The sequence below is a fragment of the Cervus elaphus genome, chromosome 5 (assembly GCF_910594005.1).
Source record: "Cervus elaphus chromosome 5, mCerEla1.1, whole genome shotgun sequence".
Lineage (NCBI taxonomy): Eukaryota > Metazoa > Chordata > Mammalia > Artiodactyla > Cervidae > Cervus > Cervus elaphus.
Genome location: NC_057819.1, coordinates 134,585,215 through 134,610,404, shown reverse-complemented (window position 1 = coordinate 134,610,404; position 25,190 = coordinate 134,585,215). Strand labels below are relative to the sequence as shown.

Below are 25,190 nucleotides of genomic sequence, written 5' to 3'. Positions count from 1 at the left end.
TCCTCCAACTTCCACTTTTCTAATACTGAGTTTGACCCAGAATCCCTCCCAAGCCAACAGACTCTTCTTCACCCAGTTTTATATTCTGGCCCCTTGATCAAGCACACTTAAGAGTTCAGTTCCTGGATGCTGGCGAGGGCCTGCAGGTCTTCTGCGGGATGTAATCCCTTAGCATCCCTAACCCTACGTACTGAGAGTTCAGCCAGTGATAGGCATAGTGACCCAGGAGGGAATCCATGCTCTTCTCAGGGGCAGGCTTCTGCACGGTGTTCCAGAAGGTTGGGAGTGTTGGCTCTTCCAGTGGGTTTGGAGATGGGCCACTTCTCCAAGCTCGGAAGGTCCACAGGAAGCTGGGGAGTCAAAATCTTCATCATTGCCTATCTGCCTCCATCCCATTCAGGGCCTGACCTTGGCATGAGAGACCTGCCTTTGCTGGGTGCTTAATCCTCATGGTCTAGGTCCTCAGCTTTCTCTGCCTTCTCACTGTAGGAGATGAGAGCTTCATGCAACCAGGAAGGCCTCTAATTTTCACACCTGGCTTTCAGTTGCTCATTACTCTCATCTCTTTGGCATCTTTCTGGCGAACACTGACGATGCACATCAATGGCTACCCAAATCAATCATTTCTATAGCAACTACTTCCTCCACTATATCTGCCAGTGCTTCCACTTTGACCAGCACACCCCCTCTTATGTACCAACAGAGTGTGAACAACTGAACCAGCACCCTGTGCAGAGTGCTGCCTGAGACCCACCTGCCTCCACCGGGGGGCGGGGTACTCCTCTGAACCCATCTCATCACTTGCTTTCTGAGACCTCTCCTGAGTCAGCTGTCACAGGTTAGTCTTCAGAGGCTGAGTTGAGGTGCACAATGTTTATGAGGATCAACACTTGTGGGAGGAAGTGAAGGTAGCAAGATCAGGCTTAGGAAGGGGCCAGAGAGCAATGCCGGGCCCACAGAGCTCCAGTCAAGGCAGCAGGGAGTTGCCCAGGATTTTGGGGTGTCCTGTATTTGGTACAAATGGCCCTAAGTATGTCCCTGTCTTGCTTCCACTGGTTGTCTGCAGCTCTGGGACCCGTGTCACCTCAGGGAAGGGAGCTCTCTGCAGCTGGAGGCTTCGTGCAGGCCACACCTGCACGGCTGAACGGAAAGTTCCTTCCTGAAGGGCAACTAGAGGGCAGTTCCCTGTCTGCCACACATGGTGCCCTCTCATTTATTTAGGCTTTCCTTCACCCCCTTCCAGAATGTTTCATTTTGCACAGAATTCTGGTATATGTTTCAACTGATATATTCTTATGTAGTCAATATTCTGCCGCTGTTGTAGGCTATCTTTTTTTGTGTGATCACCTTTATTTAAATTTAAAAAATTGAACTATAGCTGATTTACAATATCGTGTTTTAGGTGTACAGCAAAGTGATGCATGCATATATGTGTGTGTGTGTGTATATACATATATACACACACATACACACTTTTTCAGACTCTTTTTCCACTACAGGTTGTTATAGTAAATACAGTTCCCTGCGCTACACAGTGAATACCTGTTCATCTGTTTTACATATAGAGGTGTGTATCTATTAATCCCAGACCCCTAATTTATCCCTCCCCACTTTCCCCTTTGGTAACTGCTTTCTATGACTGTGAGTCTATTTCTGTTTTGTAAGTAAGCTCATTTGTGTTGTCTTTTAGACTCCACGTGTGCGTGGCATCATACGCTGATTGTCTCTGTCTGACTCACCGCACACAGCATCATCACCTCAAGGTCCATCCACGTTGCTGCAAACGGCAGCATTTCATTGTTTTCAACGGCTGAGGAATCTTCCATGCCTTGGTTACTGCAAACAGCGCTGCTACAAACATTGCTGTAAGTGTTTAAGATTTCTTTTTAAACTTCTTATATTCTACCTGACTACTGCTTTACGTAGGATACATTAGTATGTAGAAATACATTTAATATTGATATTAACAACCTTGCTAACCTCACTTGTTAATTCTAATTGCGCATCTGTGGATTTTGAAACACATATATCAGGTTATCTTGTTAACAGCGTTTCTTCCTTTTCAGACCTACACTTTCTTTTTTGGGGGGTGGATTATTTATTGCACAGGTTTGGTGCTCCATTGTGATAGTGAGTGGGAGTGGTCAGGGTAGGCATCCCTGCTGTCAAGCCAAAGAGACAGCATTTAATATTTCACTACTTGGTAAGATACTTATATGTCTGTACACTACTTCGTGTGTTTGTTGAAGAGTGTGTGCGCCATTTATCAAGTTCAGAAAATTCCTCTTTATTCCTACTTTGATAGTACTTACATCAAAAAAATCATAAGTAGTGCTGAACTTTATTCAACATCTTTTTCTGATTTTTGACTATCAAACCAAACTGACATTCATCGAAAACTCCACCTTGGTTGAGATATACATCAGCTTTACACATTGCTGGATTCATTCTGCTGATCACTTGTTTAAAGTTTATGAGTGAGATTAGCTTGTTATATTTTTGTAATGTCTTTGCTAGGTTTTAGTATCAAGTCTGTGTGGCCGTCATAGAATGGTTAGGGATTATTTCCTTTTTCTATTCTTTGAAAACAAGATTGGTGCTGTATTTTCTTTAAACATAACTCACTGAACTCACTGATGAAGCACTCTGGGCCTGGAGTTCTCTTTGTAGGAAGATTTAAAATTATAGACTTAATTTATTTATTATTTTAATTTAAAATAGAGGATTTAAGACCAGTCAGATGTAGGACTGATTGTGCCAGTTTGGAAAAACTGCATTTTCAAGAAACTTGTTTATTTCAATCAAATTTTCATACTTATTGTCATAAAGCTGTTCATAATATTCTCATTATCTGTTTAATGATTGAAAAATCTATAGAAGTATTTTCTTTTTTTTGCTATTATTTGTGCATTAATTAGTCCCCCATGAGGGGTTTATTCATTTTATCATTCTTCAATTAACTTTTGACTATTTCCATTTATTTGCACAGTTCTTTGTGCTTAATTAGCTGTTTCTCTAATTTCTCATGAAAAATACTTTATTTGTATTTCAAGCTTATTTTTTAATATACGCTTTAGAAACTTCCCAAGTTAGCATGGCCCTAACGACATCTTAATTATGGGATGTAAGTTTCAAAACTTTCAGCATATTTTCTAGTTCCCACTGTGATTTTCCAAATCCATCAGTTATTCAGGAGTATATATAGACTTCAAATATGTAGATATTTTCTACTTACTTTTTCTCTTGTTTTCTGGCTTAACTGCATCACTGTCTGAGAATGTACTCTATATGACTTAGAGCATCTGAAACTTGTTGAGACTTGCTATATGGCCCAGCATATTCACAAACATTCCATGTACACTCGGGAAAACTCTGTGATCTGCAGTTGCAGGTGTAGTATTCTGTATCTATCGGTTGGGGGTGTAGTATTCTGTATGTATCTATCTATAATATGTATCTTTTAGGTCAAGTTTGCTTATCCAATTGTTCAAATCTGCTTCTTACCACTCTCCTCTGAACAGTTACCGATATACAGGTCTTGCAGACATTTGTAGGTTTGTCTCTGCCTCCTTGTAACTCTGCCTGTGCTTTCTCCTTCGTCTCACACGTGGTGAGGCTGTGTGTGCTAGAACACACAAATACCAAACTGCTTCGTCCTCTTGGTGAATGAATGCCTTTATCACGGAGTGTCCCTCCTCATTTCTAGCAATGCTTTTTTTTTGGCCATAAAACCTACTTTCTTTTGGTAGTTTTTGCATGGTTTGTCTTTTTACATTTTTGTTTTTCTTTTAAAAATTGTGGTAAAATGCACAGAGAATTTACCATCTTAACCATCAAAAATTTTTAAAGTTGTGCTAAATACTATGTAACAAATTTACCATTTTACAGTTGTGCAGCTCAGTAATGTTTAGTACATTTACATTGTTCTGTAATCTCCAGAAGTCTTTTCATCTCACCAAACTGAAAACTCTACTGTATATCCAGTTAACAAATCCCCATTCTTCTTTCCCCTTACCCCTTGGCAATCACCCTTTCTGCTTTCTATTTAAGAACCTGACTACTATAGGTTGTTGTTGTTCAGTCACTAAGTTGTGTCCAACTCTTTGTGACCCCCTAGACTGCAGCACACCAGGCTTCTCTGTCCTTCACTATCTCCTGGAGTTTGCTCAGACTCATGCCATCCAACTATCTCATCCTGTGTCATCTCCTTCTCCTCCTGCCTTCAATCTTTCCCAGGGCACATACAGACTTAAAGTGAGGGGCTAGAAAAAATATTCCATGCGAATGGAAATCAAAAGAAAGCTGGAGTAGCAGTCCTCACATCAGACAAAACAGACTTTAAGATAAATAAATTAAAAGACCCTTGCTCCTTGGAAGAAAAGCTATGGCAAATCTGTGCTGTGCTTTAGTTGCTCAGTCGTGTCCGACTCTTTGCGACCCCATGGACTGTAGCCTGCCAAGACTCCTCGGTCCATGGGGATTCTCCTGGCAAGAATACTGCAGTGGATTGCCGTGCCCTCCTCCAAGGGTATGGCAAATCTAGACAGTGTATTAAAAAGCTGAGACATCACTTTACCAACAAAGGTCTGTCTACTCAAATGCATGGTTTCTCCAGTAGTCATGTATGGATGTGAAAGTTGGACCATAAAGAAGGCTGATTAAAGATGGAGTTTGAAAGAGAGGAATGATTGTGGCCTGAACAATTAAAGGATAGCGTTACAATAGTGGAGCTGGGGAAAGACCGTGGTGGAACACATTTGTGGGGGGAGGTCAAGAATCCCCCTCTGGACATGTGAGTGTGAGTCTATCAGAGATTCAAGTGGGGATGCTAAGAAGTTGTTGGCTAAGAGTCTGAAGCTCAGGTCCAGGAGAGAGCTCTGGACTTGAGCTATAGGTTTAGAGTTCTTTCTCAGGGTAAAGATGGTATTTAAAGCCTCAAGCCTGGAAGAAGGGCTTCCCAGGTGGAGCTAATAGTAAAGAACCCACCTGCCAATGCAGGAGACATAAAAGACATGGGTTTGATCCCTGGGTCAGGAATATCATCTGGAGGAGGGCATGGCAACCCACTCCAGCATTCTTGCCTAGAGAATTCCATGGACAGAGGAGCCTCAGGGGTACAGCCCATGGGGTCGCAAAGAGGCGGACATGACTGAAGCGACGTAGCACGGCACAAACTGGAAGAGAAAGGGAGGAAGTGCAGCTGAGTAAGAGAGAGCCAAGGGCTGAGCTGCAGGGCTGCAAGGAAGAAGATGCAGCCTTTGCAGGGGTGGGGCTAAAAACATGTAGGAAGCAAACAGGGGTGACTGGGGAATTATTTGAAGCTGTAGTTCATCAGATTAGAATCAGAATGGAGTCCCATTAATGGTGGTCAAGGAGTCTGTGTTCCTCAACTCCAATCCTGCCTGCCTGCCTCCAGCCCTGTATCATCTGAGTCTTCTGGTGAGCCCCGCCTTCAGCTGCTCATTTCATGCTTCTGCACTCTCACCACCACCCCTCACTCTCATAAAGGTTTGGTCATTCATTCAACAAATGTTTGCTGAAATGTTTTTGTATGCTCCAGGCCCCGGTGGAGGCACTGAGTGAACAAGCTGGACCAGGCCTGTGCCCCTATGCAGCTCATTCTCCAAGGCTGTGGGCAGATAAACAACCAACCAACAGACAAGACAGACAAGAACATTTCTAACCCTGCTCTGGTCAAGGGGATCATGAAAAGTCCCTTCCACGAGGTGCCATCTGAGTTGTGCCCTGAGTGCTGAACAGATGACGATCGTCACATCTGGGGGACAAGGATCCAGCTGGAGAGAGGTCTGCAGGGGACACAGAAGGACAGCGTGCTGTCGTGGTGAGGGGGCAGTCCCAGGAGCTCGTAGGCTACTGTTAGAAATCTGATTTTATTCTAAGGTGCTGGGGACACCTTCCCTGCTGTTGAGGAGTCAGGTAATACAATTAACATTGCACAGACCTCACTGGGTTGGTTGGTCAGATGGAGAAGAGACTGTCAGGGGCAGAGTAGAGGCAGGGAGAGGAGTTTGTAGGGTTTTCTAGTTCAGGTCACAGTCTTTGAGGAGGACCGGCAGCATGCACCTTGGATTGGATGAATGGGTGCAACAGTCACCAACATCAAGCTCTTCTCTGGGTCCAGGCCCACACAGGGCCAAGAAAAGTACCTACTAAAGAGATGTCGGTTCAGGCACAGTTGTTGCCCTCGGCTTTCTGAGTGTTGAATTATAGGAAACTCAGACCACATATATAAACGTCCTGGGTAAACACAGGGCAAGCAATAAATCAGTGCACAGGAGTGGGTAGCCAGGTGCAGAAGTGGGACTGGAAACAGAGTGACTGGCTACCCTGTGGAGAGGAGTCTTTGAAGCATTCTCTCTAGCCCAGAGAGGCGGTCCATTTTCCAGCGGGCAGGGGCTAGAGGGTCGTGAGCAGCGCGGCCTCCCCGCCCCGGGTCAATGCCCCTCGCGGCAGCAGGGACGGTGGGAGTTGCATTGTCTAAGAACCTGGCTCCAGGCTCCAGTTTCCCAACTCGTTCGGAGCTCAGAGAAGCGGTGACTCAGGGGAGGCCGGCCTGGAGTGACTCAATACCTCGCTCCCTCCCTCACTGCTGACCCCGGGCCAATCTCTTAATGAGTCTACACCCCACTCTTCTCTTTTGGCCCGGACGGTTGCCAGGTGGAGTTTTTAACTCCCCGGGGGCAGGGCTTCTGTCAGCAACCGTCCAGGTTCCTCGAGAGAGGCTTCTCCTAGGGTCTGGAGTAGCGGAAAAGTTGGGTGGACCCCAAGGCCCCAGGCCCTCCCCGTGCACGGAACGGGGCGTTTAATGCCTTTGCGTTCTTCTAATTTCAGAGCCTTTCAACAGCATTCACACAGAACACAATTTCGCAAGTCTCGCTGTCCTGGAGGATTTTCCCTTGGACACCTCTTTGTAAAAATCTGCTTGGGGGTGGGGAGGAGCACTCTGAGTCCCCAAAGTCTGCAAAGCACAGCCGAGAAGCAACGAGTGAGAGCTCCGCAGACTGACCTACGCTCCCCGGGGCAAGGGGCCCGCTGCGCGAGGGTGCCGGCCGGTGCTTGGCTCACCCGCGCCACGGAATGCGGGCGGAGGGCGCGGGGGACAGCCTCGCCGCCCCGCGAGGGGCCCTCGGGCAGCAGGCGGGGTGCGGGCGTGGGCGGCGGGGTCGTTCGCCCGGGCAACTCAGAGCGCCCCCCCACCCCCCAGCTCCCCATGACCCGGCAGGTGGACCGCGGCGCGCGCTCCCCCTCTCGCCCCGGCCCGGCGCCGGGACCCTCCCCCGAGCCCTTCGCGCCCCTGAGCCCCGGCCCGAGCGCGCAGGCGGCGCCCCCGTTACCTGCCCGGGGAAGTCGTAGCTCGCGCGCGGCGCGGACTGCAGAAGGGCGGACTCGGCCGAGCGAGGCCACATTCCTAGGGGAGGGGTCTCCGTCTGAGGGTCGCGGATCGCGGTGCCGGACCGGGAGGAGCCCGCGGAAGGGAGCGGCAAGCGGGTAAAAGTTGCTTTTCGCCTCGTGCCCCCTACCCCTGCCCGCGCCGCGAAGCCGGCCTCCGCCGGGTCCCGGGCCGTTGGGCGAGCGGACACACCGTCCGTCCGCGGACGCGGCGGCCCAGCGCCGGCGCTCGGGCCCCGGCCCGGGGAGCAGAAGCCGGCCCGCGGGCGCCGAGGGTCCGGGGCCGAAACCGACGCAGCAGCGCGCACAGACTAATCTGAGCGGCTCCTCGCCGCCGGCGCGGGGAGCCCGCGGCCGATCAGACGCAGACTTGGGGTGTCCGCCCGCCCCGGGGGGCGCCGGGGCCCGCGTGGACGCGAGGGGAGGGGGAAGGGAGGCCGGGAGCGGCGGCGGCCGCAGAGACCCGGAGCCCCGTTTTAAAGATGGGGGCGGATTTTAAACGCAAACAGCCGGCGGAGGGGAGGGGCCGCGCGGCGGGCGGCGGGCAACTTTCCGCGCCGGAGGTGCGGCCGGAGGGGCGGCGCCGGCGGAGGCGGGAGTCGGGGGCCGAGGGGAGTCACTTTAAAGGCTCTTTCTTACCCACAATGCTTTGTGGGGACGTTGACAAGTGGATCCAAGATGGCGTAGAAAGTAATGACAGGTAAGTCCTGACTTCCCCCTTCGCCGCCGCCGGGACCGCTCCACGAGCTGCCGGCGCCTTCCGGGAAGGCGCTGGGCTCCCCTCCGGCCCCTCGGGCCCCGGCAGGGGCGGCCCTGGCGCGGACCGGGGGCCCGGGCGGCCCGCGGCGGGGCCTGGGAAGCGGGGCTCGTCGAGGCGAGGCCCGGACGCTGGGGCTGTTTACAGCCGCTTCCCCTCCCGATCCCCTTCCCCTCCGCCGGGGGCCGCGCCGCCCTCCGCCCAGGCCTCGGAGCAGGCCTCGCGGACCCCGCCGCGGGCCCGCGGCAGGCTAGTCCGCGCCAGGCTCCCGGGAGGCTCGCGCCCCTCGGCTGGGTCGCCGCTGGGGGCGGGGAGCGCGCGGGCCTCCCACGGCCCGCTCTATTGCCCCTCGGGGATCGGACTTCTCCCCGCGTGGGGGCGGGGGCCGGGAAAAGTGGGCCGGGGGCCCCTCCCTCCCCAGCCGGGGGCTGTTTCCTGAGCTTCACTTTCTTACCCCCCCTTTCTCCGCCCCCTCCTCGGAAATTCTCATTGGCCCACGAGCACATCAACAAAAATAAAAACAGACGATCCTTTCCGGAGATTCCTCTAAGACTCCCCTTTTCTAGAGCTGAAGGACTGCAGTTTCATCTAAGGAACTTTGATTCCTCTCTCCCCAAATTATTTGAGCTTTCTGCACCCTCTCCTTTGCTGAGGCTCCTCCAGCCCGGTTTGGAAATCACGGTTTTAGGATTCTTCTTGGATTGAGATCCTCAGGTTTTGTTTGAAATTCAAAATTGTTGTTCCTTCACCCTCGCCACTTACACTTTTCAGGCAAATCATTAGTATAATAATGTATGACTCCAGACACAGTGGATTCCTAGAGTTGGGTGTGGGGGAGGGGGTTGGGGAGTGAAGAGTTGTCCTGGCTCGCTTGTTCTGAATTTTGCACTCCCTTAAACTCATATGAAAGGATTTCGTCCCCTTCATCTCTTCTTTTTAATTCTTTTTGAAAGTCCAGTCTGTAAGAGATGACTTTTTTATGTTTTGGATTTTAAGAGCGTTTTATAATCTACTCTTTTATCACACAGAGAGGAAATGTTTTTATTTTAAAGTAAAACAAACAGACTCATTTAAAAGCTGCATACTGTACCATTTTGGTAGCCTTTTTCCATTTGAAATTTAGGTGCCTTTTCACTTCACGCTGATAGAACGTTTGCTACTACTGATCTTGTCTTTTACTGGTGTTGTATAGACACATTTTACTTTTCTATTTGCCTCAGGAATTGGATGAAGTAATTGATCACTAAAGAACTACAGTGCTGGTGAGATGTGTAAGGTGAGACTGCAGTTAAAAATGATTTACCCTTTCTCCTTCTTTGTCTTAATCGAGTCATAAGGCTGACACTGAAGCTAAGTAATGGGATGGGACAATCTTTATTTCCAAATGAGTCCCTCTGTCTGATGGGGGTAGAGCCTGGGCTGGATTTGGAAAAGAAGACTGTGTCAAGTGTACAAACTTTTCAGGGACTCCAGCACACACAACGGTAGTGGAGCTTATCCAGAGCCAAATGTTATTTGCAGCCATCCTTGATGAGTGTCTTTTCCAGGGGTAATTATAGTTTGCCTATTTAAATTTCCTTGTGTAACTTTAACTGAATGTCTTAATTTTATCTGTGTCTTGGTGTTTATCACTCACTGTACATTGAGTGTCAGTGATTGGGTATGTAGATTTTGTGTGTCTTGTGTCAAGTACACCCTTTCCACTGGAAAGAATTATTTTAGGCAAATCCTGCTTTTATTTTCTGAAAAATGGAATAATGCTGGTCTCTCATAATTATTTTGAATTATGATAGTGTTGTTTTGGTTAACTTATTATGGAGAAGACTGGCTTTTCATTATTTTCTGGTCACATGTAATATGTGAAGTCAAAAGTGTTGCTTTATTTAAGCCAAGTTGTAAGGCTTTGGATTTATAGAACAGCACTGATATGGTGTCAGTGAACAGTACTGGGGAGAAGGAGAGTGGTTTGCTAATTTTACATTCTTCACAAGCATTTTTCTCAACTTGAAAAATATATCTTTTTTAAAAAAAATTTTAGGCATTGTAGATGTACTATACAGTGTGTGTAAGTGTGTGTGTCTGTAAAAATACTATGGTTTATTGAGAACATGTAAGTTTTGGTAGATTGGTTACTGCAGTTTTTTTTGTTTTCCTTTAATACATCTGGATAGCCTTTGTATTTTGAAATCCTCTCTATCACATGTCTAGAAGAATAAGCTGTGGTTTATTTTTTTCCAGATTGAGGCATACAATTCATATTTTTGCCTTAAAAAAAAACTTGGGTGAGGAAGGTGGACATAAACTAAGATCCTTTTGTAAGTGCACATACCACATTTGGTTGTGTTTTGAAACTCAATAGTGCTTGTGTGTATCACGTATATTTTTTATTTTTATTCTTATAGCAAATATGGATTTAAAAATTTATTTTCAGCTTACTGATGGAGGCATATTCATGGCTTAGATCTCCCAATCTGTACCTTTTTTTTTTTTTTAATTTACATATTACTTTGTGGAAAGAATCACTAATCTACTTTTTGGCCTATGTAGGTGTTTGTTTATAATCCAAAAGGGAATATTTAGAAATAGGTAATCTTATATGGTTAGTGTTTGGCCTGAACTGTGTTAAGACATTTTCCACAAAGACGTTTTCCACAATTTTTTTTTTTCACACCTGTAGATCCTGTGAAGTGTTAGTATTCACTTCAAAGTGAAGTTGGTGTTTGGCCACCAAGCAGGTTTTTACACAAAGCATTCTCAGATGGGAAGTGCCATAGTGTAGAAGTTTGGGTGAAGTGAGAGTCTGTGTCTGACACGAATAAAGACCCAGCTTTTTCAGTCTGTCCTTTTGGCTGGGGAGTAGGGCACTATTTTAGGGAAGGCTGTGGTTTTTAGGGAAGGAGTTAGTAAGCACCTCTCTATCAGCTGGTACACTTGGATTTTGCCATTGTTACCAAGAAGTTTGATTTCTGATACCATAAATACTCAGTCTGGATTGTTTTAAAGTCTGTAGACAATTTATGGACAGTCCAGTGTTTTACTGGAGAAGGGAGTGATGCCAAAATAACAGGAGAAATCATTCCTGCTTGCAAAGTGCCTTGTGGAGTTTAAGAATATGGAGCACACTCATGAAAGGCTAAGAATGTTGAGGAGGGCCCTACAAATAGATAGACCAGACCTTACACATGCAGTTTTGTTCTCTGTTTGAGAAGCAGGCATAGCATTGATATCAAATGCAAATTAGCCTCTCATTATCTGTCAGACTCTATTTTTAAGACTCCAAATACATGCCCAGCTCAAGAAATAAGGTCTTTTGCCTGTTGTTTTAAATGCATAGAAAATTTGGGGCCAAGTTTATCAACTTGGCAAACAAGAGAGGCGGAGGAGCTACTTAAAAATTATAAACAGATTGTTATGGTTGTTTATTTCCATCAACTTAGAGAAGTGTACACGCAAATATAATTTGATTTCTGAGTAATATTTTGAAATGTTTTCTAGGAGGGAACTATGATATGTGTGGAGAGTGTGGCTCCATCAGTTTACATTCATTTAAGTTACTGGGTATAGTCAGCGTGATTTCTATAACGCTGGCTAGGAGCAGCATAAAACTTAGTGGTCTGTCACCTCTGAGGTGGCTGGGATAATACCTCTGAGTTAACCTGAATTTAACAGAATTAATATTCCTCTTTCAGTAATAAATAGTAGATGTAACATGAAGATTTTTAATTTCTATATATCTGTATATGTATACATATGTGTGCATATATCTTTTTTTTTTTTTTTAAGCTACCTGTTGTCTAAAGCACATTGAAAGCTTTTCAACATACTACTAAACAATCACACTAACTGGTTTGCTCATGTAAGTGGTACTGGGTCAGTTTCTCCAAGAGCAGGAAGTTGTCTGGTAAAACCAGAGTTGGTGCTTTCAACTTGTTTTGACCCCAGAAACCCCTGATTCATCATTAGGTTCTTCAAAGAATGCATGGCATATTTTTTGACTGAACCATTCTGAAGTGTGAATGTTTGTGATTTTTGTCATTTCTATGCCATATTTTAGGTGTTCTCTGCACATCTGAATTTGCCTTTTTGCTTTCTTCTGTGGATATTCTCCTTGTATGAAAATATTCCTGTGAGGCAAGCTTCCTATCAGTGGGCAATATGTGTAAATAATATAGGTTTTAAAAATTACTTATTTTTATGTAAAACTGATGCATGCCATGGTAAACAAACCTGAGCCATGCTTAAGTGTATAAAGTAAAAAAGATGAAGAAAAAAGCCTCTTCTCTTTCCTCCACCTGCGGTCCTGCTCCCCTGATCTGATGCAGAAGCAGTTGGTGTCACTTGGCTTCTGGAGGAGCTCTTTGCTGAGGTGCCCTGGCAGCAGTGGGGGCAGAGGGAGACGATGAGGAAGGCATGGCAACTGAACCCGCTTACATGTTGTGCAGGGACGAGTCCGCTCTTATTTCCTGTGATGTTAAGTAATATTGATAATCTTAAACTTCCATCACTGTAAGATAACTGAAATTGAGTTGTTAGTGAAACACTGAAACTGGTAATTGTCAGGTTGGTACAGTTTTGATTTGTTGATCTTCTAAGAAAATAAATATTTGGAAATTGAATTCATGTAACCTTAGGGCTGGGAGTAATGTTGGTAATTACCATCTGTGGAATTTTATGGTGAGATGCACAGTATATTCACTATAGACTTGTTACAACTCATTATCTTTCCTTTAGTTTTCAGAACAATTTCAAGATAGTTATTTCCGCTTTGCAGAGGAAATTTAGGCTAAATGTGAATTTACTCACATAATGTCAGAAGACTAGTAAGTAGTGGTGCTGGCATTGTGCCTTGGAAGGGGCGTGCTCTTTCCGTGTAATGTGCTCTGCTGTTTGTGTCTAGTCTCTCTTATTTTCTGCATGAGGAAATTGAGGCCTGGAGGAGGCAAGTGACTTGCCCAAGGTCACACAGCTAATCAGTAGCAACATTCAACCAAGCTTTTATCTCTGGACCCTTATCTCAGGACTCTTGGTCCTGGCTGGTTATGCTACATTTTACTGAAATACTATGGACCAAAAGACCATCTTCTGTGACTACTGGATACAAATGCTTCAGAACTGATACGTCAGCAATCCTGTTTTCTACTCTGTATTAAAAGATTCCTTCTCTCTCTTTCAGAAATTATAAAGAGCTCTGATGGGCTATTTGGGTAATACCCAGTGCAGTGAACTGCAGGTGAGTAAGGCTTGGGAGAACCTGGTTTAGAAAGAAGAAACTTGGTGGTGCATGAGAAGAGTCTTAAACTAGAGGAGTGTCTGCTCAGGAGGGGTGAGGTGGGACAGAGTGGAGTGAGCAGGGCTCTGGTGCAGCAGTTGGACCTGGAACTTCGGGTCCTGATGGGATGATGGTGAACAGACCGCCTGACACTTCGTCAGTGTGTTTGAAGAGAAGTGAGGGTAGGTTAATCTTACACTTCTGTTTTGAATGAGTAACCGCACAGGAGTTCAACCTATCTGCATGAGATTGGATCTTAAGAGGTGCTTCAGATTTCGTGTCAACATTCTTGAGTGGTGATCACCTGTGCTCTGATGAACTGGTTAAGTATTAAATTGTTTGTTTTTCTCGTTACCTGCTATGTGCGTGTTGTCATGAATGACTGTACATGTCTGCATTTTTGAGGATCTAGGTACTGAGAACAGATCAGTGGAACACAGGTTCAACTTTTTTTCTAATGGTTGTGTTCCCTCCATACAATGGTGGTTTTAGTCTTTCAGATTATTTAATTTTTGCTGAAATGCCCTAAGAAAGACAATTTAGTCTTGAGTATTATTTCACAGTAATTAGTATTCTTAGTCTGTTATAGTATCTTGGCCATTCAGTAGTAAACTTAGAAAATGATTGTACTACAGAAAAACAATTAGAAGACTGCTTTAATATTGTACTTCTGGGACATCAGTGCTAAAATTAGTTTTTGATGTTTTTTTCAATGCTAGCTGCAGAGACTTGAATGTGACAGTGCTATTATATATTTTTAAGGTTTGTAATTAAACTCTGGCTTGGCTGCTTGTTGGTGGCTAAAGTGAAACATAGTTGTAGGGTTCTTTGTTTCTTGAGTTGCTGTAATTTTGCACGATTCATTGTCCACAGGTTCTTGGGGATGATCAGAAGACTAGTTGAGCTAGTTTGTTAGTTCTTGGAAAGCTGGAGTCTGGGTTGTTGTGATAAAACAAGTACATGAGGGCTCTCAGTTAAGGTCAAAATGAGTGGTAGAATAGAGACATGGACCTCTTCTTGAGACCGTGTCAAATTTGTATCCTGGAGCCCCTCATTTCCTCAGTATGGTAAAATTTTGTCTTACGAAGTAATTTAAGAATTGATATTAAGTAAATTGTTAAATATTTGAGTTACCACCCTCAAACAGTTGATTTTCCTTTTGGCATTCCATTAAATATACATATATATATTTACTGTACTCATTTTTAATTATGATGCACATAATTTGTATTTTACCCATATACTAGATGATGAAACATTTCCATATTATCGGTGTCACAATTTTAATTTACATGATTACACTGTGAGAAGCTGCAAAATATTTTATCAAATCACACTGTCAATAATTTACATTAATCTTTTTATGTTAGATATTTGTTTTGCTTGCTGGTTTTCAGTTAATACTTTAATCTACATTGTTGTAGATATTGTATTTTTTTCTAGCTAATTATATCTCTAGGATAAATTTCAGAATGTATTATTGTGTTAAATGATATGAATGATTTTATGGCTTTTGATATTGGGTTGGCAATAAAGTTCGTTCTGGATGCTATGGAAAAACCCAAGCAAACGTTTAGGCCAACCCAGTATATATCGTGGTACTGTTTTTCAAGAGTGTTATACCAGTTTGTACTACTAACAGATACACAGATTGACCTCTATTACCAAAACTGGACAGAAATACATTTTTTCTTTATAAGTCCTTCCTTGTTTCATAGTGTAAAGTGGCCCTTGCACTTCTTAGTTCTATAATGTTGAATTTTTCTCTTTGAGTCTCTTCATGGTGAATTGTTTGTTCATATCCTTTGCAGTTTTAATCAATAAACTATTGATGTGGGCTTTGGTTGGTAAGGCAAATATAACCAGCTAATAAACAGGTAGTTGTTAAAAACATGATCGGAACAAGTTCAGTGAGAATATTCAAAGAGAGCCCGGTCTGAATGTTGAGTTTTCTTGACAGGAGTGGTGAAGGGGAACAGTTGAGTTATTTCAACAGTTCAGTTCCTCAGTTACGGTTAGGCGACCACGCAAGGCCCGCTCAGGTTATCAGGGTACATCCCGGGTGGAGGAGGAGGCTGCTCAGGGCCTGACCAGCTGGGGGCGCTGGCTGCTGAAGTCGCTCTGGAGGGCTGAGGGGAGCGCTTTCCCGAGCCTCGTGAGCTCGTGGTGGCATGCCGCTGTGCTTCGGAAGCTCAGTTCAGAGGGACGCAAACATGAACAAAGCATCGTTTCTTCTGACAAGGAACGAATCCCCTAGTGGAGAGAGTAGGGGCACCAGAAAGGACTAATAGGAATTAGAAGGGTGCCGTAAGAGCGGTTCAGTGGAGGGATCATACTGCCCCCCCTGGGGCTATCGGGGAGCACTTCAGCTGAAGAGGGGCCTTTAAACTGCACCCGCGTGAACACGAGAGGCAGTGGAAAGAGGAGGGCGTTCCGGAGGGACGGGCAGCCTGAGCAGCCTCGGAGCCGTGGGGCCGGAAGTGAGGCCTCATCCGGAGACCGCGTTATCCAGGTTTCCTGGACTCTGGTTACCTGAAGGAGTATGTGGAAGGTGAGGCTATTGAGAGGTCGTGACTGGGTTTAGAAGAATGAACGTGAGGGACTGGCAGTGAGGAGAGACTCGAGATGGGGCTTTTAGTTGGGTCCATGGTGATAGCCCAAGACGGGGGTGACTGCCTGAATTGGTGTCCCTGAGCATGAAAAGAGGTGATGGGGTCAAGAGACATCTTGGAGGTTAAGCAGAGAGATGTGGTGCTGATTAGGTAGGAGGGAAGGGAACCATCAGTTCTGTGTCTCAAGTTAGAGATGAGGCTGAGGTTTTTATGGCTGAATAGCTGGAAGACATCAGGAATATGAAAGAATAGGTCTTAGGGGTTCAGAATAGAGAAAAGACAAGTTTCATTTTGTGTGTTGAGTTTAAGGAACTAGTAGGAAGCCGAAATGAGTATTTTAACCCTGGAAGGAACAGATGAGTTTAGGGTCCACAGGAGTTAGAGGAATCAGTGAGGCCTCATAGTTAAATAAAGCAGAAAAAGACTGAAGTGTCCTGATTCCCAGTCTAGCTTTCTCCTCACTGCCTCATACAGAGAAGGTTCTCTGCTGTGGTATGCTCAATAGAAAGTTATAAGTGGCAGAGTTTATGTTGAGAGTAAAGAGTTTATTTTTTATTTACTTTTTTTTTTTACTATGGAAAATTTCAGACACACAGAAGTACGGTATAATCAATCTCACTGTACCTATTATTCGGCTTCAGTAGTTATTAATCGTGTTTCATCTGTTTCCATCAGTTAATATCGAAGCAAATGGGATAGAGTGTTTGGTGAACTTAGATTTTGTGTATTTGCAGGTAAGGAGAGTTGAACAGTTTAGTAGGGTATGTGCTGAGCTTTCTGGGTGGGGGTCTGTAGTGAACAGAAGTGGGATTAATTGCCAGAATTCCTTGAGCAAATCACTTACATCTTCTGAGTTTTACTTTCTCTGTGAGATGGAGATAATAATGCCAGCTTCACAGAATCACTTGAGATGAGGTATATAAAAACCATCTGTGAACTTTGAGGCTCAAGTGTGATACAGATTTAGTTGTCCATAATAACAAAAAGGTAGTGCTATTCCTTTGGGCTTCTATGTTGCTGGCATGAAATTTATATTATTCAATACATTTTTACTCAACAAATACTTATGTGAAGCACCTGAGGCCTCAACAGTGAACAAAACAGACAAAATTGCAGCTCTCCTGGAGCTCATGTTCTAGGTCTGGAGGATAATAGGAAGCTCATACCTTAATAGTGCTTAGGGTGGGCCAGACACTGTTCTAAGTGCTTTCATATTTCACCCTATTTTATTCTTGCAGCAGCTGTGAGGTGTAGACTGTTATTATTCCCATTTTGCAGATTTGGAGATGGAAGCAGATTTTTAAGCAGGTAGCCTCAGGTCACAATGCCGTGATTCAAATGCTGGCAGATCTGGCTTCAAGCCTTTACTCTTACCCCCCTGCTTTAGAACTCTTCAGCTCATTCACGGCGTACTAGTGTTTGACACAAATAAAAAGGTAGGCCAAGATTGAAATTGAAATGGAAACACAAACACAGATGAAGAAAATGGCAGTATATAGTTCTCTGTAGATGGGGGTATATTAGTATTCTTACATAGGGAAGTAGTTTTCTCCCTAACTTTTTATAAACTTCACCAGCTTTCTTGGATTCTTTAGATACAGATGGCCAAGTCAGTGGAAGGAAATCATTTTTCTGCTGGTACTTGGGGAGAATCTCTTCTTGAATGAATCTCCTTGTTTACAGTTCTTCTTCCTTTTTTCTCTTACTCCTCTCTCTTTCCTTATCTTGAGGAAATTCCCTTCTCTGACTTGCCCTGTTCTCTGACCCTCCTTTTCCTCACTGTCTCCCTTCCCAGTCTCATCAGCTGCCCGCGTTCTGAAGGATTTCCTGCTTCTGCCTTTGCCTTCTCCTCCCTAGTCTGCCTCTGTCGGCCATCCTGGTCTCTGCCCTGTGTTTTGATTTTCCCAAGTTTGTTCAGCGGGAGTAATATCAGGACCTGTTTCCCGTCTCTAGCCATGGCTCTGCCAGCTCTCAGTTCTCCTCTGTGGGCAGGGGAGGTTGGGAAATGGGCAGTGCGCATTCCTTCAGTTTGCACCAGGATTAGGACATGGGCCTCACTGCTTTTAAGGAGGGCAGGAGGATATTATGACCTGTATACTTGAGGTGTTTTTTTTTTTTTTTTTTTAATTCTGGTAAAATATACATAACATTTATTTTAGACCATTTTAGCATGCAATTCAGTGGCATTAAGTGCTTTCACCTTGTTGTGCAACCATCACCACCATCCTTTCCATCTCAGAACTTTGTCATCGTCCTAACTTGAAGTTCTCTACTCATTAAACTAACTCTCCATTCCTTGCTGCCTCCTGGCAGACATCATTTTACTTTCTGTCTCTGTGATGAATTTAAGTAAGGTCCATTCATACCATAGGTATCTCCTATAAGTACACTTATATAGTATTTGTCTTCTTGTGAATGGCTTATTTCACTTAGTACGTCTTCAAGGTTCATCCATGTTGTAGCATGTGGCAGGACTTCCTTACTTTTTAAGACTAAGTAATACTGTTGTATTACTTGCTTCCCAGGTGGCGCTGGTGGTAAAGAACCCACCTGCCAATGCAGGAGACCTAAGAGATGTGGGTTCGATCCTTGGGTTGGAAAGATCCCCTGGAAGAAGACACGGCAACCTACACTCTGGTATTCTTGCCTGGAGAATCCCATGGACGGAGGAGCCTTGTGGGCTATGGTCCATAGGGTTGCATAGAGTCGGACACAACTGAAGTGACTTAGCATGCACACATGCAATACTATTGTATGTAAATACATTTTTTAAAATCCATCCAACTTTTGATAGACACTTGGATTGCTTCTACCTTCTGGCTTATTGTGAATAATGCTGCTGTGAACATGGGTATATACATATCTGTTCAAATCCCTACTTTCAGTTCTTTAGGAAATACCCAGAAGTGGAATTGGTAATTCTGTGTTTAATGTTTTGAGGAACCCCCTTAACTGTTTTCTATAGCAGTAACACCATTTTATGTCCACCAGCAGTGTACAAGCGTTCTAATTTCTCCACTTGCTTGTTAGCACTTGCTTTCTGTTTTTTTGATAGTAGCCTTCCTAATGGATGTGAAATGATAATGTATACTTGTTTTAAAGGTGTTTTATGTAGAATTATGGGCTTTCCTCATGGCTCAGTGGTAAAAGAATCTGCCTGCCAGTGCAGGAGACACAACAGACTTGGGTTCGGTCCCTGGGGAATCCCCTGGAGTAGGAAATGGCACCCCACTCCAGTATTGTTGCATGGCCAGAGGAGCCTGGCAGGCTGCAGTCCATGGGGTTGCAAAGAGTTGAACACAAGAGTTTAGACTGAGCAACTAAACAACAGCAACATGTAGAATTGCAGAATTTTAGGACTAGAAATGATGTTAAAGATTTCTAATTCAGTTAGCTGTAGACAAGAAAGAATGTTCTCCTGTGTCTTAGCATTTCCACCTCTTTCCCATTTGTGAAAGGCATTTTGGGCAGAAGGGTCTTTACTGGATCTTAGGGTCAAAACGAACTATGTCTGACCCAAGGTTCATGGAATACAGCTTTGTAAGAGATCTGCTCTTCTGTTCAGCCAGTGACTATTTCTTAGGCTTCTGTACAGTTTCCAACTGTGTCTTCTGAGTTATTTTATCATCTTTCCAGCTTCTTTAAGGGAAGAGGTTCAGTTCCGTTCAGTCGCTCAGTCGTGTCTGACTCTTTGCGACCCCATCAATCGCAGCACACCAGGCCTCCCTGTCCATCAGCAACTCCCGGAGTTTACTCAAACTCATGCCCATCGAGTCGGTGATGCCATCTAACCATCTCATCCTCTGTCGTCCCCTTCTCCTCCTGCCCCCAATCCCTCCCAGCATCAGGGTCTTTTCCAATGAATCAACTCTTCTCATGAGGTGGCCAAAGTACTGGAGTTTCAGCTTCAGCATCAGTCCTTCCAGTGAACACCCAGGACTGATCTCCTCTAGGATGGACTGGTTGGATCTCCTTGCAGTCCAAGGGACTCTCAAGAGTCTTCTCCAACACCATAGTTCAAAAGCATCAGTTTTTCGGCACTCAGCTTTCTTCACAGTCCAACTCTCACATCCATACATGACCACTGGAAAAACCATAGCCTTGACTAGACGGATCTTTGTTGGCAAAGTAATGTCTCTGCTTTTTAATATGCTATCCAGGTTGGTCATAACTTTCCTTTCAGGGAGTAAGCGTCTTTTAATTTCATGGCTGCAGTTACCATCTGCAGTGATTTTGGAGCCCAGAAAAATAAAGTCTGACACTGTTTCCACTCTCTCCCCATCTATTTCCCATGAAGAGATGGGACCAGATGCCATGATCTTAGTTTTCTGAATGTTAAGCTTTAAGCCAATTTTTTCACTCTCCTCTTTCACTTTCATCAAGAGGCTCTTTAGTTCCTCTTCACTTTCTGCCATAAGGGTGGTGTCATCTGCATATCTGAGGTTATGGATATTTCTCCCAGCAATCTTGATTCCAGCTTGTGCTTCTTCCAGCCCAGCGTTTCTCATGATGTACTCTGCATATGAGTTAAATAAGCAGGGTGACAATATACAGCCTTGACGTACTCCTTTTCCTATTTGGAACCAGGCTGTTGTTCCATGTCCAGTTCTAACTGTTGCTTCCTGACCTGCATACAGGTTTCTCCAGAGGCAGGTCAGGTGGTCTGGTGTTCCCATCTCTTTCAGAATTTTCCACAGTTTATTGTGATCCACACAGTCGAAGGCTTTCGCGTAGTCAAGAAAGCAGAAATAGATGTTTTTCTGGAACTCTCTTGCTTTTTCTATGATCCATAGGATGTTGGCAATTTGATCTCTGGTTCCTCTGCCTTTTCTAAAACCAGCTTGAACATCTGGAAGTTCTCGGTTCACGTATTGCTGAAGCCTGGCTTGGAGAATTTTGAGCATTACTTTACTAGCGTGTGAGATGAGTGCAGTTGTGCGGTAGTTCGAGCATTCTTTGGGATTGCCTTTCTTAGGGATTGGAATGAAAACTGACCTTTTCCAGCCCTGTGGCCACTGCTGAGTTTTCCAAATTTGCTGGCATATTGAGTGCAGCACTTTCACAGCATCATCTTTCAGGATTTGAAATAGCTCAACTAGAATTCCATCACATCCACTAGCTTTGTTCATAGTGATGCTTTCTAAGGCCCACTTGACTTCACATTCCAGGATGTCTGGCTCTAGGTGAGTGATCACACCACCGTGATTATCTGGGTCGTGAAGATCTTTTTTGTACAGTTGTTCTGTGTATTCTTGCCATCTCTTCTTAATACCTTCTGCTTCTGTTAGGTCCCTACCATTTCTGTCCTTTATCGAACCCATCTTTGCGTGAAATGTTCCCTTGGTATCTCTAATTTTCTTGAAGAGATCTCTAGTCTTTCCCATTCTGTTGTTTTCCTCTATTTCTTTGCATTGATCGCTGAGGAAGGCTTTCTTATCTCTCCTTGCTATTCTTTGGAACTCTGCATTCAAATGGGAATATCTTTCCTTTTCTCCTTTGCTTTTCGCTTCTCTTTGTTTCACAGCTATTTGTAAGGCCTCCTCAGACAACCATTTTGCCTTTTTGCTTTTCTTTTCCATGGCGATGGTCTTGATCCCTGTCTCCTGTACAGTGTCACGAACCTCCATCCATAGTTCATCAGACTCTCTGTCTATCAGATCTTGTCCCTTAAATCTATTTCTCACTTCCACTGTATAGTCATAACGGATTGGGTTTACGTCATACCTGAATGGTCTGGTGGTTATCCCGACTTTCTTCAGTTTAAGTCTGAAATTGGCAATAAGGAGTTCACGATCTGAGCCACAGTGAGCTCCTGGTCTTGTTTTTGCTGACTGTATAGAGCTTCTCCATCTTTGGCTGCAAAGAATATAATCAATCTGATTTCAGTGTTGACCATCTGCTGATGTCCATGTGTAGAGTCTTCTCTTGTGTTGTTGGAAGAGGGTGTTTGCTGTGACCAGTGCGTTCTCTTGGCAAAACTCTATTAGCCTTTGCCCTGCTTCATTCCGTACTCCAAGGCCAAATTTGCCTGTGACTCCAGGAGTTTCTTGTCTTCCTACTTTTGCATTCCAGTCCCCTATAATGAAAAGGACATCTTTTTTGGGTGTTAGTTCTAAAAGGTCTTGTAGGTCTTCATAGAACTGTTCAACTTCAGCTTCTTCAGCATTACTGTTGGGGCATAGGCTTGGATTACCGTGATATTGAATGGTTTGCCTTGGAAACAAACAGAGATCATTCTGTCGTTTTTGAGATTGCATCCAAGTACTGCATTTTGGACTCTCTTGTTGACTGTGATGGCTATTCCACTTCTTCTAAGGGATTCCTGCCCACAGTAGTAGATATAATGGTCATCTGAGTTAAATTCACCCATTCCAGTCCATTTTAGTTCACTGATTCCTAGAATGTCGACATTCACTCTTGCCATCTCCTGTTTGACCACTTCCAATTTGCCTTGATTCATGGACCTAACATTCCAGGTTCCTATGCAATATTGGTCTTTACAGCATCGGACCTTGCTTCTATCACTAGTCACATCCACAACTGGGTATTGTTTTTGCTTTGGCTCCATGCCTTCACTCTTTCTGGAGTTATTTCTCCACTGATCTCCAGTAGCATTTTGGGCACCTACCGACCTGGGGAGGGATGAGGTAATGGTATTCAAGTAAACAGATTTATTTAAAAAAAAACTAGATAAGTTAGAAATTAATGAGCCCAAGATCGATATAAACTGCTCCAATGATAAAAAGACTATATTCAGTATTAATTGGTAGGAAATGTAAATATTATTCCTGGGTGTTAGCTATAATTTCTTAATATGTAAGATAAGCCATCCCTTTTTGATCTTTTTTTTTTTAATTTGGAAAAGATGAATTAAACAGCATAAAATACAGTATATCTTATATTTATGATAATATTATAACTTCTGGCCTAGTTTGGGTTTTGGATCATTTTTTTAAGTTAAAGAAAATTTAGTTCAATTTATATTATGACAATCTTTAGGCCTAGAGCAAAGTTATAAGAATAGTATAATCAATACCCAATTCTTTGCCTTATATCAAGATTTGCCTCTCTCTTTCTCTGTCGAATTGAATTTTTTTTTTCTGAGACAGCTGAAGGTAAGTGGCAGACATCTTAGATGGCATTTCATTCACACTTCAACACGTGTCTCCTAAGAAAGAGGACATTTTTCTTTATAGATATAATACTATTATCACACCTTAGAAAATAATTCAGTAATACTAATAGTTATACTGCCAGATATCAAGTTCATATATAATTTTTCCCATTTTCCCCAAATATATTTTATTTCTTTATTTTTATCTCTTTAATTTCTTTTGATCTAGAATAGTTACCTTCTCCCCCTTTTGTTTTTCAGATAATTAAGCATCGAAAGCAAAAGTCGCTTAGTTGTGTCAGAGTCTTTGTGACCCCATGGACTGTATAGTCCATGGAATTCTCCAGGCCAGAATACTGGAGTGGGTAGCCGTTCCCTTCTCCAAGGGATCTTCCCAACCTAGGGATTGAACCCAGGTCTCCTGCATTGCGGGCGGATTCTTTACCAGCTGAGCCACAAGGGAAGCCCAAGAATACTGAAGTGGGTAGCCTATCCCTTCTCCAGCAGATCTTCCCAACCCAGGAGTTGAACCAGGGTCTCCTGCATTGCAGGCAGATTCTTTACCAACTGAGCTATGAGGGAATTAAGCATGTTGCTTGTTAAAAAATTAGAAAATGCAAGTGAATTTTTAAAACTCTGTCATCTACCACTCAGAGAAACCTACTTTTAATACTGGAATAATTGTAGACTTAGAGAAAGTTGTAAATGGAGGTCAAGAGTTCTCATATATTCTTAACCTGCTGTTGTTAATATCTTACATTTTTAAGATACATTTGTCAAATCTTAAGAAATCATCATTGGAAAATTAGTATTAGCTAATTTCCAGATTTTATTTGAATTTCTCATTTTCCCAAAAAGCCCTTTTCCTGTTCAGGATCCACACTGAATGCTATTGTCATGTCCTCTGGACTCTTGACAGTTTTCCAAATTTTTCTTTTTTTTTAATGACAATTTTGAAGAGTCCTGGTTCAGGTATTTCATAGAATGTCCCTCAATTTGCATTTATCTGATGTTCTCCCCATGATTAGACTGGAGTTAAGACTTTGGGGAAGGAGAAATTTACTTTTAATATTTTGTTTCATCTCTCTCTCTCTGGACTTTTTATATAAAATATTGTCTATATAGATATTATATCTCTCCTATATATAGATATATATTCTCTCTATATATATTATCTCTCTATATATAGATACATAGGTACCCAGGCCCAAGATATAGCCTGTCACTTTATAATCTGCCTGTCTTTTACTTACAGAATGGGACTGCACTGTGGACACTGTTTATGACCTGCTTTTGTTCTTTCACGTCTTCCAAGTGGCCCCTGGTCTCAGTCTCCATAAAACACTGTTCTGAATTTCAAGCATGAAAATGTAGTTCTAGAACACAGGCTGTTGCTGATGTGAAGACCGCCTCCGAGAGGGGTGACGGTGGTGGCTGTCCTGGCGCCCTTTTGTTTTAACTGTGCAGTTGGCTCTCTCATGCTGGTTTGTGTTTTACTACTAAAGCTCGGCTGTTTTGGATCATTATGTGTTTGCAAGGCTACACAGATAATCTGGAACGGAAAATGAAGAGATACAAATGACAGAAAATGTTTTATAATAAAATTCTCTTGGCAAGCAGCACCCTTTTAGCAAAGTCAGCCTTTTAATATAATTTACTTGCTTTATAAATATGTGTTTTTGTTTTTTCAAATCTTTATTGATTAGTAAGCATGCTAAATGATTTGGGAGGAGGCTCAAAGTCTTCAAGAAATAGTTTGGAATTACTGATCCAGAACTGCTGACAATTCTCAAAAATGGGTTAGGAAAAGTCAAAGTGATGGATGGAAAAAGTCTTAATTTTAGCTCGTGATGTAACTTTTCTTAGAGTTTCTTTTTTTTATAATGTAAATTACTAAAACAGATAGTGGACGGTCCATCAGGGTATTATTTTATGTATTTAAAGCATTTTGCTTTGCTATATTGAATTTCATTCATTCTGGAAATCAGGAGAATTTACCTCTTTATGAAAGAGATTATTCAAAGTAGA

The 25,190-nt window shown here is 43.5% G+C and overlaps 1 protein-coding gene across 7 annotated transcripts in view; it reads left to right on the top strand.

The window, feature by feature from the left end:
* The first annotated feature begins 8,008 nt into the window (after nucleotides 1-8,008).
* Nucleotides 8,009-25,190, top strand: part of HELZ (helicase with zinc finger) — a 145,594-nt gene continuing 128,412 nt past the window's right edge. For 2 of the 7 annotated variants that reach the window (XM_043905774.1, XM_043905769.1), the window contains exons 1-3: nucleotides 8,017-8,110; nucleotides 9,388-9,443; nucleotides 13,341-13,397. The gene's annotated coding sequence lies outside the window, so the exon portion shown is untranslated. Of the gene's footprint in view, nucleotides 8,111-9,387; nucleotides 9,444-13,340; nucleotides 13,398-13,662; nucleotides 13,759-25,190 lie in introns of all 7 variants that reach the window. The other 5 variants (XM_043905771.1, XM_043905775.1, XM_043905772.1 and 2 more) reach the window with 5 other exon arrangements.